Consider the following 18987-nt stretch of genomic DNA (forward strand, 5'->3'; position numbering starts at 1 on the left):
GTTAACCATTTTGCTGCCGTGTCTCTAGTCAACTCCTAAAATGTGTTGACTTCATGTACATGTGAAGCGGAAGCTCTCAATAAGCCAGATTAGTCACCTAAATAAAATCACCTTGGAACTGCCTTCTGTGCAACCGTCTTTCTGTGGGAGAATGTGTTTCATGGGCAAGACCAGACCCAGAAGCACCCAGAGCCCATTCTGCTCCCTACTTAATAGTGTAGAATATTGTTAAGAGGGTGAGATTTATGATCTGATGGACATGGGTAAATTTCTATACTAGTGTGTATTGGGAAATTATTTGTCTAACTAAATTTTTATAGCTGTTAATGGGAATAATCATTTTTATTAAATTGTGATATAATGATATATGTGTAAGTTGCCTGCCATGTAATAAAAATTTCTAAAGTGTTAGTTCTTTCCTACTTCATGTGCTTCGTTTCCTCTATATCTAGCCAAATTGCCCCTAACATTTGTAATCTATGGGATTCAACCTGAATTTTATAAGACATGGGTTGACTAATAAACTATAGGCAGTTGTTTCAGAAATTACTATAAGAAGTAGATAGAAAATGGAATAAAAAGGGAAAAATGTTTTTTGACTCATTATTCACACTTGATATTTTTTTATCTAAGTTTGTTTTTCTCTCACATATTTATTTGTAGTGAGAACACATAAGATCTAGTGTCTTAGCAAATTTTAAACATACAAATCATTATTATTAACTGTAGTCATGATGTTGTACATTTGGTCCCCAAGAATTATTCATCTTATTACTAAAAGTCTGTACCCTTTGAACAACATCTCCCCACTTTCCCTGCCTCCGGTCCCTGGCAGCTGCCATTGTACTCTTTGCTCCCATGAGTTCAACTTTTTTATATTACCCGTATGAGTATGCGTAACACGTCTGGCTTATTTTACTTAGCATAATGTCTACCAGGTCCATCCATGTTGTTGAAATGGCAGGATATTCATCATTTTTATGGCTGAAAAATAGCCTATGGTTTGTGTTTGTGCACTTACATTTTTTAATCTATGCTCAATAGGCATTTGGGTTATTTCCATTGTTTTGGCAATTATGCATAAGGCTGCAGTAAATATGGGGGTAGAGATATTCCTTTGATTTTATTTTCTTTGTTTATATGCTGAATTATATGCTAGCTCAGTTTTTTAATTTTTTAAACAAGTCTCCATGATAATAATACCAATTTGTAATCAACAACAGTGTACAAGGTTTGCTTTTCTCCACACTCTTGCCAATATTCATTCTCTCTTCTTTTTGATATTAGCCATCCTAATAGGTGTGAGGTGATATCTCATTATGATTTTGATTTGCATTTGCCTGATGATCGGTGACGTTGAGTACCTCTTCATATACCTGTTGCCCACTTGTGTGTTTTCTCTGAAAAACATATCTATTCAGTCTTTTGCTTATTTTTCAATTGGATGATGATGATGATTATGATGATTGTTTTTGCCTTTGAATTGTATGAGTTCCTTATATATTTTGGATGTTAACCTCTTAACAGATATATAATTTGCAAATATTTTCTCCCATCCTATTTTCTTATTTTGTTTGTTTCTCTTGCTGTGCAGAAGTTTTTTAGTTTGATGCAGTCCAACTTGTTTATATTTGCTACTTATTTATTTACTTTTATTTCAAAATACTATGGGGGTAAAAATGTTTTTGGTTACATGGATCACTTTTGTAATGTTTGAGTCAGGGCTATAGCTATGTCCATCACCCAGATAGTGTTCATTGCACCTGTTAGGTAGGTTTTCACCAATTCCCTCCCCCCTTCCACTTAATTTCCACCGAGTTTTACTTCCTTCTGTGCACATGTGTGTTCATAGGTTAGTTCCAGTTGATTAGCGAGTACATGTGGTATTTGTTTTTCCATTGTTTAGATACTTCACTTAGGAAAATGGTCTTCAGTTCCATCCAAATTGTTGTAAAAGACATTAATTCTTCCTTTTTTGTGGCTGAGTAGTATTATATAGTACACATGTATCGTATTTTGTTATTTAACTCATGAATTGATGGTCACTTGGGTTGATTCCACATCTTTGCAATTTTGAATTGTGCTGCTATAAACATTTCAGCACTTCTTTTCCTTTGGGTAGATACCCAGTAGTGGGATTGCTGGATCAAATGGTAGGTCTACAATCATTATGTACACGACAACTTATAAAGTATTTTGCTTGCCAAATATTAGCACCTTTATTATTAAGCTAAATAAATATATGTGGTCCCTTTGACACAGAAAATATCATACATGTATTGGATTTACAGATTGACCTTAATCTGACCTTAATCTTCCAAAATGGCTGTTTCTAGTAAACTTTGTTCTCTCATCTCCCATGATTAGGTTGTCTTTTCTGCATTTACACATACCGTGGTCATCGTTGGTACTTCATGACCTGTCTCCCAGTTTTAGCGGTGAGTGTCTTCCAGATCCTTGTTGTTTGGATATCCAAAATCTACGTTAAAAGGGCAAATAGTATTTTCTGTGTATGCATTTTAATAAATTGCAGCTATTCTTGTAATGAAACTTATATTTGAGTCTGTTAGTGACCATTGCTATTAATCATTACATCCTGTTTAAGGAATGCTCCTTTTCTTACTCCGTATAATTATTCTTCTATTCCTGGGGTTTGACCAGTACACTCTAAACGGATGGGCTATAACATGAATGAATAAAGCATGGCTTCCATCCCTCCCAGCCCTTCTCTCTTCTTAGAAACAGTAGGATCTGGATGCTGCCTTTCTGAAATTTCTATGCTTACCATCCAAAACTGATTAGTTATTGCAAAGGTGACTAGGATCCCTGCTTTACAGCTGAACTCTCATGACCCAGCTTTCTATGACTTTTATTCACAGTTACCAACCACCTATAACCTACGGATTGAGAGCATTGTCTTTGCAACTGCCAGGTCTTAGAAATCCCCTCTGACCTTCAGTTTTCTCTTCTCCAGGATGTGGATTTTCATAGCATAGGTTGGCTTTGATGACTGAAAGGCATAATGTATGTGTATTGAATATGTACTGAATACATAATTAAACTCTTATTATAATGTTTGGAACATGATACTCAATAAATGGAACTGTTAACATTTTTATTATTATCCGTTTCAAAGCCCAGTATTTCCCCGAGTATTTAAAATGTTCCCATAAATGCATTTTATTTGATTGAATTGCTAATTCAGAAGTCTTTATAAGAACTTCTTTCTTCTTTTAGATGTCATAGGAGAGATTCAGTATATTTTAATCACAAATTTAAGTGTTCAAGTCCCAATTCTATTAGAGACCACCAGCGCGACTTTAGTAAAATAATTGATCATCTCTTGTTCTTTGTATCTTTGCCAAGAAATGAAAGGTCGTAGAACCAGGTGCATTTTGGAATTTACATTAATTTAACTATGTCCTCATTAATGAATATTAGGTTTATGAATAAGTTGTTGTTTTGCTGAATTATCCCTTAATATAATAGTTTAATTTAGTGACATTAATTTCCAGGTAAGAGATAGTGTGTTAGTTTATTTGCGTTGTTCTCTTGTTTCCTCAGTACTTGTAGTTATTTCCCTAATTCCTTCTTGTCACTCATATACATAATTATGTGAACAAAATATCTGAATTATAAATTATTTATGTGCTCTATCTTTAGTGTATGCTCCATTTACATATGTGGACATACACACACACAGTGTCTTAGGTCAGGTTTCCTAGAAGCAAAGACTGAGACACAGATTAGAGTGCCTGTGACACTGAGGAAGGGCACTACAGCAAAAAGCTGTAAGGAGGGGAGTGAAGCAGGACGAGGAAGGACAAAGAGCTAAGGAACAATGTGGTCTCAGCAAAACCTAGCCTTCCCTGGCCAACAGCAACAGTAATCCAGACAGCCTTTTTTAACCTATGATCAGTTAGTCATTAGTGACAGTGGGAGGATGAGACTTCCCTGGCCAGGTGGCTCCCATCAGCTAAGAGCAATTCTCTTGAGAAGAGGGGCAAATGTGGGCCCTTCATAGCTAACACCCACAGCAGCTGAGGGACAGAGGCATTGTCTTTAAGATGGAATCTCTGTGTGATACCTGAACAGGATCTACCATACTGTGGGACAATATTTGCATTATTATAATAGTGCATATTATAAAGGTGGTGTAAAGAAAAGTGAAGGCATTTATCTTCAACAAGACTCACATATCTCATCTGAAAAATAAGAGGGCAAACCAAAATAACTCAAAAATCTTTAAAATAGGGATAAAAATAATACCTAGTGTTGTGAGGATCAACTAAATTTGAGGTATGAAAAACATTTTTAACAGTATCTTGCACGTATTAAACACCTCATAAAAACTAGTAATTATGGATATATGCAAAGAGGTGAGATTTTAATAAATGGTGTTAAAAACCTATTCAGTGCTAGATTTTTGGTCTTGTAAAATTCACTTTCAGTATATTAAAATTGCTATATCTCATTGTAAAATTTATAAAACTAATAAATCACTTGTTGAGGATTACACAGTGTTATACATGGATGTTCTGGTATTTAGCTGAACTGACAGCTCTCCGGAAGAAAAGTTAGTAAAGAAGCATCCAAAACTGGCAAGAAGAATTCTTATATTTTGGCAAGCAACTTTTATCTTTGATGTTCTCACATGTGGTGTCACCAAATAAAATATACATAAGAGACAAAATATTTCACAAAGAGAAAACTGGATTTTTTTTCTTCATAGCAAGAACTGAATCATGTATGTTAATTCTTATAATTATAGGTACATAATAGAAATTTAATATATATTTGTTGAAAAATTTCTAAGCAAAAAGTAGAATTAATAGAATGGACGTAAAACTTTCCCCCAGGTAAGTACTCCTTAAAGTTGCTCAACTCCTCAGTAATAAAGCCAGAAATTAACTTCATGGTTATGGTTTCCATAATTATAATCACATAGGCCACGCTATGAAAATGTATTTGAAAAAACATTTTTTAAAATCATCTAACCTCTTTCCACCCAGAGATGAATGTAGTAAACATTTGAGGGTAGTTTCTTTCAGTTTCTTTGATATATTTGCTTTTTAAATTTTTCATAACAAAGTAGAATTCAGACTTTTTTCTCCAAAGTTAACACAGAAACATTACATGACCTATTTAGAAGATGATAAAAGATTGGCATTTTGAAAATCGTCTGCCACCTAGTGGTTTTTTTAATGCATTTTCCCTTTTTCTTTTCTTTTTTTTAAATTTCAGAGTATTATGTGGGTAGAAATGTTTTGTTCACATGGATTGCCTTTGTGCCGTTTCAGTCAAAGTTGTAAGTGTATCCATCACTAAGCATGCATTGTACCCATTAGATGTGAATTCACCCGTCCCCTCCTCCCTCTTCCACCTGCTATGTTTCCGCTGAGTTTTGCTACCATATGTACACATGGGTATTGATCGATTAATTCCAGTTTAATAGTGAGTACATGTGGTGCTTGTTTTTCCATTCTTGCAATGCTTTGCTTAGAAGAATGGTTTCCAGTTCCATCCAGGTTGTTAAAAAGGATATTAGTTCACCATTTTTATGGCTGAGTAGTACTCCATAGTATACATATACCACATTTTATTAATCTACTCATGTATTGATGGACACTTGGGTTGTTTCCACATCTTTGTGATTATGAATTGTCCTGCTCTAAACACTCGAGTGCAAGTGCAGGTTTTTTTTTTTTTTGAATGTCTTTTTTTCCTTTTGGTAAATACTCAGTACTAGGATTGCTGGAGCAAATGGTAGTTCTACTTTTAGTTCTTTGAGTATCTCCATACTACTTTCAATAGAGGTTATGCAAGTTTGCAGTCCCACCAACAACATATAAGTACTCCTTTCTCTCCTCATCCATCACAGCATCTGTTGTTTCCTTTCTGAAAAATGACAGCTACTTAAGTTGTTCATAATGAATTTTAAAGATGTGGAAACTCATGTCTCAGATTTATCTAGCAATAATAATGGTCATTCTGTGCTCTTTGCAGTTCTCCATTTGAGGCTCAGAAGGGGAAAAAAATAGAAACTTTAGTTAGTAATCTTGCATCAGTGTCCAAAACAGAAAATTAACACTGGCATTTTTAGAGAGATATTCTAGAATTATAGCTGTAGTTTTCATATGAACACTGGTCCTGAAGAATGTGGTTCAAGAGATACATATCCTGGCAAGAATAGAAGCAAAAGAATAACTAACATAAGAATCTGCAAAATCCAAATGCCACAATTGAAATAATATGTTTGAAACCCACAATAAGAAAGAGAACTTCACAAATGAGACTGTATCATTATTTCTTAACCTTATTTTTATCTTAGGTGGCTTGAGTATATTACTAAAGAAGTTTATCAAGAATGAAAATGAGTGGCATACAGGCCTTTATGTAGCTGAGGCTCTCTTTTTGTGGCCTCAGAACATTAAAGATAATATAGCTTGAAACAAATTTTTAGGGCATACCACTCTTTCCCTAAAAACTCTGTAGAATTTTTGTAATTTCTTTTGTTGTGAATTTCTAAAATAGTGAACCTAAATTTTCAGCTTGAAAAAATACTGATGATTGGGACCCACCTAGAGAGACTGGGATTTAATTGATCTGGTTATGTCCTGGAGATAGTGATTTTTAAAAGCTCCCCAGATTGTTATAATTAAAGTCAAGGTTGAGAACCACTGTTCTAAAGAATAAATCACTGGAAAAATAAATCAATTTATGCTCATTTTTTTTTTTGTCATAACTGTAAAATCTGAGCACTGAACCGTTGTTGCTGGTAATAATGGGGTCTTGGGAATTAAGGCATTTGAAGAGAAATACAAAACTAAAGTCCTGATTTCTGACAAATGAAAATTAATTTTATCATCCATCTGTAAACTTTTATGTGTGGTGTAATGGTGTCCATAATCTGGATATAGTTATAGGTATCACTAGAATGAGTTGTGCAACAAATGGTTAGGTATGCAGAAATTAATACCATTCACTGTTATCTTCAGACATCTAGGACAGTTGTATTTGTGTGTGTCTGTGTAATTGATAGAGATTAAATCTTCATTGTTTGCTAAAAATCTATGAGGAAGGAAGATATATCTTTTGTTACTTGAGGAGGAAGTTTGAGAATCTTGTGAACAGTGGCATAATTTATCCTGTGAGTGGCACAATTCATAATGATGATGCATTTTACTTCTGGCAAACAGAGCAGTGCTTATACATGAAGAAAACATAAAAAGAATAAAAAATTCATGGTGAATTATTTGCAAACAATCTTTTTGGTAGTGTTTTCCTATTAATCTCAGAAATATTTTCCAATGAAGATGACTATAATTGAACAGCCAACCTGTACAGGTGTTTGTATTATTGCTATTCTCTTTAAGGTTTAAAATTAATCCAGTCTTTCATTCATGTTACCCAATAAGAAGTGCTCAGTAGCCTTGACCATAAAAAAGCATTCTATTCCCACAATTGATGAGAATTCTTTACTTTGAGTATGAGAATTAAATAGTAGCTGCTTTCTATTCATCTTTGTTCCTTTATTCAATATTTTATAATAACATACATTTATCATGAAAAGAAAGTTATCACACTTAATTTTTGTATTTGTAACATGAGTTTAACTCCTGACTAGTTAATTTCCATAAATTGAAATTCTTGTAATTATCAATAGTACCTCTTATGTATGCCATGAAAATTATACCCATAAATTAGAATATTTGATAAGAAGCACCTGATTATATGTCATTTCACATTTCCTAATTGCTCATGGCTAGTTCTTCCAAGAAATTCAAATGCCAAATGAAAAGAACCATTATTATATTGAAAATGTTAAGCACTTTTTGAGCCATTACTTACTGCTGCAAAAATTTTTATCCAATTATATGCAAATCTTTAAGTATTAGGTGTGGTATGTGTAAGTGGGAATAGAGAATGTGATTTAGATAGTCAAACTAGATGGCATTTCCTTATTGAGAACAATTGTGAAAAGCCAAATTGTTTCCTAAGATAAAGGATATACACATCTCAGCCAAGACTATTTACTTATATCTTATTTAATTCTTTTCAGTTCTTCTGTTTATTTTTTAATATTTTTAATTTCAAAATATTAAGGGGGCCAAATGTTTTTGTTACAGGGACAACTTTTATAATGCTTTCATCAGGGCTATAAGTGTGCCCATCACCTGAATAGTATTCATTGTACTTATTAGGTGGGTTTTTACCCCACTCTTCCTCCCCTTTCCCCACTTCTCAATTTTCAATGATTTTTACTTCTTTCTGTGCTCGTATTTGCCCATAAAATAGTTCCAAATTATTAGAAGTACATGGGTTGTTTGTTTTTCATTCTTGAGATACTTCACTTAGGAAAATGGCTCTAGATCCATCCAAATTACTACAAAAGACATTAATTCATTTCTTTTTATGGCTGAGTAGTACTCCATGGGGTGTGTGTGTGTGTGTGTGTGTGTGCCCACGCGCACACACGCCTGTGTGTGTGTGTATATATATATGCATGTATATATATATATCATGTTTTGTTAATCTACTCATAAATTTATGGGCACTTTGGTCTCTGCAATTGTGAGTTGGGCTGTAACAAACATTTGAGTACAGGTGTCTTTTTGATAAGATGACTTCTTTTCCGTTGGGTAGATACCCAGTAGTGGGATTGTGGGATTGAATGGTAGTTCTACTTTTAGTTCTTTGAGAAATCTCCATACTGTTTTCCACAGAGATTGTACTAATTTGCAGGCCCACCAACAGTGTATACGCATTCTTTTCTGGATGCACACCAGCATCTGTGGTTTTTGGACTTTTTAATAAAAGCCATTCTAACAGGCATAAGGTGATCTCTCATTGTGGCTTTAATTTGCATTTCCTTGATGATTAGTAATGTTGAGCATTTTTTCAGATGTGTACAGGCCATTTGTCTATCTTGTTTTGAAAAGCTTCTGTTCATGTCTTGTGACTATGTCTTTTTAATGAAGTTATTTGTTTTGTTCTTGCTGATTTGTTTGAATTCTTTGTTGATTCTGGGTTTTAGCTCTTTATTGGATACATAACTTGTGCTTGTTTTCTCCCATTCTGTAGGTTGTCTGTTTCCTCTGTTGATTATTTTCTTTGCTGCGCAGAAGTTTTTTTTTAATTTAATCAAGTCCCATTTATTTATTTTTGCTGTTGCTGTAATTGCCTTTGAGTCTTAGTCATAAATTCTCTGCCTATGCCAATATCTGGAAGAGTTTCTCCTAAATTTTCTTCTAAAATTTTTATGGTTTCTAGAATTTTGTATCCTGCAAAACTGAGTTTCTTATATGAGGGAGAAATAAAGACTTTCTCAGACAAGAAAACACTGAGAGAATTTGTCAAAACCAGATCTGCCCTGCAGGAAGTACTCAGAGCTGCGTTATACATGGATATGCAAAATAGTCACCCACCAGTGTGAAATTATCCAAAACCTAAAGCTCAGAGACTATATACCATAATGACTCAAGTGGTAAAACAAAGCAATAAAGTTCTACTCAACAGGATGAACAGAAATCCACCCCACTTCTCTATTCTCTCAATAAATGTAAATGGCTTGAACTCCCCACTCAAGAGACATAGGCTGGCTGAATAGGTAAAAATATACAAGTCAAGTGTCTACTGTCTCCAGGAAACACATCTAACCCACAAGGACTCATTCAGACTCAAGATGATGGGATGGAAAACAATAGTTCATGCAAATAGAAACCAAAAGAAAGCTGGTGTAGCCATTCTCACATCAGATAACATAGACTGCAAATCTGTAAAAGTAAAGAAATACAAAGATGGTCATTACATAATGGTGAAAGGACTAATTCAACAAGAAGACATAACACTTCTAAATATTTATGTACATAACACAGGTGTGCCCAGATTCATAAAGCAAACCCTACTTGAGCTAAACAAAATGATAAACAGCAACATTATAATAGGTGAGGACTTCAGCACACCACTGACAGAATGGGAGAGATCCTCCAAGCAGAAAATAAGAAAAGAAATTATAGAATTAGACAGAACTTTAGAACAGATGGGCCTAACAGACATTTACAGAACATTCTACACAATAACCACTAAATATATGTCATTCTCATCAGCTCATGAAACATTCTCTAAGATTGATCATAACAATGGACACAAAACATATTTTAACAAATTAAAGAAATAGAAATTATACCATGTGTCTTCTCAGACCGCAGCAAAATAAAATTGGAAATCAATTCCAACAGAAACACTCATCTCTACACAAAGTCTTGAAAAGTAAACAACCTACTGCTACATGATTATTGGATCAAGGAGGAAATTAAGATGGAAATTAAAAGATTCTTCAAATTAAATGACAAAGGGGACACAAGTTATCAAAATCTATGAGATTCAGCACAGGCAGTTGTAAGAGGAAAACTCATAGCCATAAATGCCTCCATCCAAAAGACAGAAAAATCACAAAATAACAATCTAATGAATTGTCTCAAGGAATTGAAAAAAGAAGAGGAAACCAATCCCAAACCCAGCAGAAGAAAAGAAATAACTAAGGTCAGACCAGAACTAAATGAAATTGTTAATAAAAGAATTATACAGAATATTAATAAAACAAAAAGTTGGTTCTTTGAAAAGAAATACAGTGAAGAGGCCTCTTGCTACATTAACCAGAAAAAGAAAGGACTCTAATAAGCTCAATCAGAAATGAAAAAGGAGATATTACAACTGATATCATAGAAATACAAAATATCATCTGTGAATACTATGAAAACCTGTATGCACATAAACTGGAAAACTTAGAGGAAATGAAAAAATTCCTGAAAACACACAACTAAAACAGCATGGTACTGGCACAAGAACAGAGACCTAGACCAATAGATTAGAACAGGGAATGCCCAATGTAAAACCATCCTCATATTGCCATCTGATCTTTGACAAAGCAGACAAAAATATGCACTGGGAAAAAGAATCCCTATTCAACAAATGATGCTGGGAAAATTGTCTAGTCACACATAGGAGGAAATAGGATCTGCACCTCAAACCACTCACAAAAATTAATTCATGATGGATAACAGACTTAAACCTAAGGCATGAAAATATAAGAATTCTAGAAGAAAATATTGAAAAACTCTTATAGATATTGGCCTAGGCAAAGAATTTATAAAGAAGACCCCAAAGGCAATCACAGCAACAACAAATATAAATACATGGGACCTGGTTAAATTAAAAAGCCTCTGAACTCCCAAGAAAACCATCAATAGACTGAATAGACAATCTACAGAATGGGAGAAAATATTTGCATGCTATATATCTGATTAAGGACTAATAACCAGAATCTACAAAGAACTCAAGCAGATCAGCAAGAAAACATCAAACAACTCCATTAAAAAGTGGGCAAAAGACATGAACAGAAGCTTTTCAAAACAAGACAGACTCATGGCCAATAAACATACGAAAAAATGCTCCACATCTCTAATCATCAGGGAAATGCAAATCAAGACCACAGTGAGATATCACCTAACTCCAGTGAGAATTGCTTTTATCAAAAAGTCCCAAAACAACAGGTGCTGGTGTAGATGCTGTTGGTGGGACTGCAAACTAATACAACCCCTATGGAAAGTAGTATGTAGATGCCTCAAAGAGCTAAAAGTAGACCTACCATTTGATCTAGCAAGCCCACTACTGGATATTTTCCCAAAGGAAAAAAAAAGACATTTTATAAAAAAGACACTTGCCCTCAAATGTTTACAGCAGTACAATTCACAATCACAAAGATGTGGAAACAACCCAAGTACCCATCAACACATGAGTAGATTAATAAAATGTGCTATATGTATACCATGGAGTATTACTCAACCATAAAAAGTGGTGAACTACTACTACCTTTTGTAACAATCTCGATGGAATTGGAGACCATCCTTTTAAACAAAGTATCACAAGAATGGAAAACCAAACACCACATGTACTCACTACTAAATTGGAACTAATTGATCAACATTAATGTGCCCATATGGTAGTAAAATTCAGTGGAAATTAAGCAGGTGGCAGGAGGGAAGTGGGGGGAGGGGATAGGTAAATTCACACCTAACAGGTATAATGCACACTATCTGGATGATGGACACACTTAATAACTTTGACTCAAAGTGTACAAAAGCAATTCATATAACATTTGTATCCCCATAATATTCTGAAATTTAAAAAAAAAATTAAAAATTTATTTAATCTCGCTAAAAAGAATTTCTATGGTTTTCATGCCTTACATTTAAGTCTTTTATCCACAATGAATTAATTTTTGTGAGTGATGAGAGATAGGGGTTCTGTTTCATTCTTCTATATGTGGCTATCCAATTTTCCTAGCACCTTTTATTATTTCTTTCAATTCTTTTGTTCATAATTTCTTTTTGTTTTTTAAGTCACAAATTATACTCCATCTCTTAGTTGTTCAGCTACATTATTTTTACATCGCCTCCCTAATGCTTTCATCTTGAAGTTTTTTTAGGATCAATATTATGAAGATTATTTATGCTGAAAAAGAACTTTGATCTTATAACCATGTATGAATACACAAACATTTGTTTGTCAAAATAATATCTTTTTCTTCTGTTAGTATTTATAGCCATAAAAATGTCATCAGGTGGACCTAAGTCAAAATTAGGTGATATAATTATTGTTATTAATTTACTAAGCTTCAGGCTACAGACTTTCTCTAGCTCTAGCTAGGAAACTGCTGTTAATATCTCACAAAGACTAGGAATCAGGTAAGTAATTTAAAATACAAAAAGCATTTATTTTGCTATGCACTTGCAGTTTGGGCAGAGCTCAGTGGAGATGGCTTTTCTCTGCTCTACATGGGTATCTCTTGGCAGTTTGACTGGGGTTGCAGATCTACTAACAATGTGGCCTTCACACTGCTGGCTGGGTGGTGCCAGTGTATGTCCTAAGGCCTGGGCCTGGAAACTGGCGTAGCATTCCTTTTGTCATATTCCATTGGTCAAGAAGTCATGGACCCCAGAGTCAAGGAAAGGAGACATATATCCTACCTTTCAATGGGTAGAGTGTCAAAAAATTCTGGGGCCATGTTTTAAATGCTCATACTACCTTAAAATATTGACTATTTTTTAACAATTTGCTTCCTGCCTCTGGCTTCAGTAACCCAGAGATTCTTTCTTTCCTCTCTGGGTACTTTCCAGAAACTCTAAGAAAATTCTCCCCACTTTATAAAGTAGAACATTTCAGCTTCCTCTGGCTGGCCTTGCATCCAAATGTGTGGAGTCTACCTTGTCTGGTCAAGGTCTCAATGTCCCAGCTAACTAACCCATAGGCTTGAGAGACGCTTGGAAGTTTCTGGCTTTCCCCTTCCCTTCCCACAGCAATCTCTGCAAGGGGAAGAGGCAAACAAAGAGGTTTACTTCTCTCCAGTATAAACTATGTCACTTCATCTAGAAACAATTTTGGTCCGCTTTAGCCAAATAGACTTTTCTACCCTTTTTCCTTTGCATAAACACATGATTCCATCTTTTGTGGACTCTTTGGAGCTAGTCTCCTGCTCCTCCTCCTTGGGTCAGCTTCCTCTGGTCCTCCGGGCCCCAACTCTGTAAGGCCTTATCTTCAATCTTCTGCTACCATATTCTCATGAGATTGGAGAAACCTGGAGACTGAAACAGGAGACCCAAAATATTTGCAACCTGGTTTTCAGCAATCACAAATACTTTCACTTCCATGTTCCACCTTCTGAGTGAGCCAGTTTAGACCTGTGTCCTGACACCTGGGAGCCGAGTTGGGGATTCCAGCTGGGGCCTAGAAGAGCACAGGTGCTCTCTCCATGGTGTCATCCTCTGTCAGGATCTGCAGCCTAGAAAGTGGTAGGAAGGGGAAGTCAGTAGGTGCAGGCAGCAAGCAAGCAGAGGATTAGTCTTTACCTCCCTTCCTTTATCATCTTTGTCAATGTGGGTTTTTGCATTCCTTATTTACTTTTGACCAGTTTTATTCTGAAACTTCTTTAAACTAGATTATAAAAAAACTTTTATGTTGTAAAGTAGAAAGAACTAAGCTATTAGAAATCAGGTAGAAAGTGGCAAGTGATAGCTGCTGGTGAGAGGCTACTCACTCTGATGTCTTAACTTGCAAATGTTACCTAGCTGTGACCATTTGAACTCTAAGGTCCCTATTATTGGTTTGGCTTCATTTATCTTAGTGTAGACCTAGAAGTGTAACTCTTAGGTCACAGAGTAGCTTTAGTAAACATTACCAGTTTTCCAAAGTAGGGGTGCTAGTTTTCACTCCACCAGCAATGTGTGAGTGTTTCAATCACTATATTCTTGACTTTTGCCTTTATCCTAGAAGATGTTGTGAAAGATAGATCCTTAGGCTATCAAGGGAGGTTTTATTTGTTTATAGGAAAAGGGAGTAAGGGGAAAAAGAAAATAATTTGTCTCTGATGTTTGTTACTTGATTACATTTCCTGAGAAAAAGTGGCCATGTTCACAATGTTCTCAGGTGACCTGTAATTTATGTCTTCTTTCCAATGGTTCCAGTCTATTCAGTCATCACGCCTAAGGCATATTCATGCAGAACAATGTGAAATCATAGCCATAGAACTTTCTAGAACAAAAATTACATAGAAATAATTTTCAGTAATTTCCCAAAAGGAACTACTTTTTCTGGCCAATTTTCCCACATCAGCTAAAAAGGACATGCATATGGAATTGACTGCAATCCGCACATTATCTATGTCTCTTCGTCTCCCTTCCTCCTATCCTGTTAATATCTTGCCATTGGTTCTATTGTACTGATTTATCTCTCCAGACCACGAAAGGAGAAATTATTGAGATTTTCTGTGTGGAGTCATATGTTTGCTCAGGCTACAGGGTTACCATAGTTTCCATAGGGACATTGTGTTTGACTCTAGGTTATTTTGCTCAATGCACATGCACACACACACACGTGTGTGCATCCAATACAGTTGCTTCTTGACATATGATAAGATTATGTCCCAATAAACCCATCATAAGTTGAAAATAATGTAAGAAAAAATGAATTTAATACATCATCTTAGTTCATTTTGTGTTGCTATAAAGGAATAGTTGAGGCTGGGTAATTTATAAAGAAAAACGGTTTATTTGGTGCATAATTCTAATGACTGGAAAGTTCAAGATTGGGCATCTGCACCTGGTGAGGGCTTCAGGCTGCTTTCACTTATGGTGGAAGTTGAAGAGGAGGTAGCATGCACAGAGATCACATGGCAAGAGAGGAAGAGTGTGTGTGTGTGTGTGTGTGTGTGTGTGTGTGTGAACATGAAGAGAGAGAGAGAGAGAGAGAGAGAGAGAGAGAGAAAGAAAGAAAATTCCAGCTCCTGTGGGAATTAATATAGTGAGAACTCACTCACCTCTGAGGGAGGGAATTAATTTATTCATGAGTGTTCTATCTCCATAACACAAACACTTCCCATTAAGGCCCCATATCTTACATAGGGGGTCAAATTTCAACATGAGGCTTGGAGAGGACAAACATCCAAACCATAGCATACACCTAACCCACTGAGCATGGTACCTTAGCCTAGCCTCCTTTAAATGTGTTCAGAACACTTACATTAGCTTACAGTTGGGCAAAAGCATCCAACATAAAGCCTATTTTATAATAAAATATTGACTAGCTCATGTAATTTATTTAATATTGTACTAAAAGTGAAAAACAGAATGGTTGTTTATCCTTGTGATTTTGTGCCTGACTGGGAGCTACGGCTCACTATCACTGCCCAGAATTGTGAGAAAGTCTCCTACTACATATTGCTAGCCTGAAAAAATATCAAAATTCAAAATATGGAGGGTGATTTCTACTGAATGTGCATCGCTTTCACATCACCCTAAAGTTCAAAAATCACAATCATTGTAAGACGAGGATTGTCTGTATAAGGCATATAACATTTCCTGAGCACCTACCGTATGTAAAATTTATTGTTTTCTGTGGATGGAAGAGATGGTGCACAACCCATCTGGATACAGTAATGTGGTGCTCCTAATGACGTAATATAAAACATCAAGGTGCTCAACTTTTTCTTTAAGTGTATGGATTTTTGTTTTGTTTTAAGTTGTTTTGGTTTATTTCATCTTAAATCTACTGAATCAGAATCTCTGGAAGTAGAGCTCAGACTTTTGGCATTTTTACTAAGCTTCCCAAATGATTATTACATTTCAGAAACTCTTTTGAAAGCCATATAAGTGGAATCACTTGAAAGCTTTTCTAAAGCTGCTTAGAATGGCCATCTGATTTGTGGTACTTTAAAAGTGAAAGAAGTCACTACTATTGCAGGACAACCCATGTATACCAAGGACTTCCCAGACAGACCAAGAAGTCCTTTCATCTTTTACATCTGAAGCACCACTGTCCTAGATCAGGGCAGGCCCTCATTATTTATCCTCCAGATTATAGTGCCGGCCTTGTAACTGCACTTGCTCTTTCCATTTGTATGCCTTGCTTTCATTCTTTCTTCTTCACTGATGCCCTCTATACATAAATGATCATCCTATTAGTATGCTTGAAATTGTTTAATGTTTCTACACAATTTAAACTATAACAAGGGACATAAACATATATCAAATATATATTTATATATGATATAGTATACATAATATAATATAAAATACATATAAAATAGTATTCATATGAATAATAAAATATATAATGATAAAAAGAAAAAAAGAGTTCTTATTTAGGCAGTGTATACCAGACACCAGTTGATAAATTGCTGCTACTCTTACCCATTCAGGTTCTCCATGTCCTACTCCAGAACCACCCTGGTTCCGGCCTTCAGTACGCCATAGACTTTCCCACAATCTCGCAACCAGTAAGTCTAAGTTTGGCACAGCAGTGTCCTGATGGCCCCAGCTCCAGGGCTGTGACTTGAAAATGTTGTACTAGGTGAGTGCCTGTGTTGTACTGGTGATAAAATATTTTTGAACATCTATCCTGAGAATAAATAATCTCCTTTTCAGGGTATACAAGATGCTTCATGATTTGGCTTTTTCATATCTTATCCATGCTATGGTCCAACCTCTTCCATTCTGCAAGAAATGCCATCTTCTCCTATGCCTCCGTGGTTTTGAACCTGCTTCCTAGACCACTCTCTTTTCCTACTTTTCTTTCTCCCAAACTCTTACTTCTTGCTTATAATACAGCTTAATTAATATTTTTTCTGTGATTGTCTTTCCTAGCTCCTATAGGCACAGTTGAATGCTTTTGTTACTCCCACATTTTATTTTGTACATATCTTTAGCATAGTAATTTTTTAAATATGTCTTTTCATTTATATGTTCATCTCCCTTCTAAACAGCGATATTCTTGAACACCGGGCCCGTGTGTTTTCATGTATATTTATCCTTAGTCCTTAGTACATTTCCTGTACATATATCGATTGATTGAATGAAGAATGCTTATTTGAAAGAGCACACATATTTTTTTAAAAAGTTGATTAAAATTAGTTAGATAGGGATATTCATAAATGTGATATATTTTAAGCTGAACTTTGAAGGAAATAATGGACATGGGGGAATGGAGATGAGGTAGATTTACGTTCCCAATGAGGGCAATATCAAAAAACAAAACACAGAAAGGGAAAGGATTGGTGGTTGGAGAATGTCAACATTGGGTTAGTAAGTGAATAAAATAGAAGAAAGAGAATTATTCTTGCAGCTTTTATTCTTTTATGTCAGTTTGAGGAGTTCATAGGGACACTACTAGAGGCAGTAAATCCAAAGCTTTATTTCCTCACAATAACCTTGGGTTTGTAACAATTGATAGTTTGTTCCTCCCTAGGCTTGGTTCCAACTCTATACAATATCACCATCTGTGTCCCAGAATCATGCAAATCCACAATGAGCACTCACTAATCCTACTGTGCATGTACCTTCTTTGAGCTCATCTTGTTTTTCTCTCAAAGGTCAACTGATGGATGCTTTGGCCTTCTGTTCCATTGTCCCTTAAGCATGTAGTTCTTTGCCAAATGTTAATTCCCTTTAAATTAAGGTCCAAGGAATAAAGAAATCTATTTAGCGATTTATCTGGATGTTGCTACAGCTGGCTTTGGGTCCTTGCTCTTTAAAATGTGACCTTTCTGTGTTTGCTTTAATACTTCACTTATGTCCAAATTTTATCTGTGACTCAATAGAAGCCAATCCCTGTGGCTTTGAAACTATTTCTTGCCCCTCCTTCAAGAAAACATTTCCTTTGCCTTTAACATGAAGCTTGTAGATTAACCGAAGTTGTTTACCTTTTACCTTTTTAAGGCTAAAGTCACCTCTAAAATACTCACAGAGTGAGAAAAATCTATCCATCATCAGGTTAAATAACTTCTATCCTGGGATTTTGTTATTTCTTCCAAATTACACAAAAATGAAGGTGACCCATGTACATTTCATTGTAATGTTAAGCAAAAGCAAAAGTTTTTATGACCTTCCTGGTTTTACAAAATAAATTATATTTATAGATCTGTTCCTGAGATTAACCAGTGCTAATCCGTTTATGTCATGCCAGATCATGTTATTTACTCAAGAGATACTGGCCTTAGAAAATTTATTTCTTATATGAGGTAAAGAAACTTCTCTTCTTCCTCCTGGAGAATTTTTTAGGTAATGCCATGGGCTGTCCCTCAGGTTTTAAAACTTTCCTCCGTCTTGGGTTGGGTCTCTAGATATTCTTGGTAATTTATCTACCTGTTTCTACCTGAAGTGTACCTCTCAGCCCAGGAAAGCTCTTAAAAGGAAGATACTGCTTTTATGTGCATGGTTCTCAAGATTCATTCTGAGCCAGCTTTCAATTCAACCATTGTTCCTTTTCGTTTTATTGTCTAATCTGTTTTTTAGACTCTCCCTCTACCGGATCCACTCTTCAGAAAGGTTCTTTTCTAGTAATTTCACCTTGTGTTTCTCAAGCCAATCACACTCCCCCTCCCTGACATGCTCCAACCACATAGGACTTCCTACCATTTCTCAGTGATAGCTT

The sequence above is a fragment of the Lemur catta genome, chromosome 2 (assembly GCF_020740605.2).
Source record: "Lemur catta isolate mLemCat1 chromosome 2, mLemCat1.pri, whole genome shotgun sequence".
Lineage (NCBI taxonomy): Eukaryota > Metazoa > Chordata > Mammalia > Primates > Lemuridae > Lemur > Lemur catta.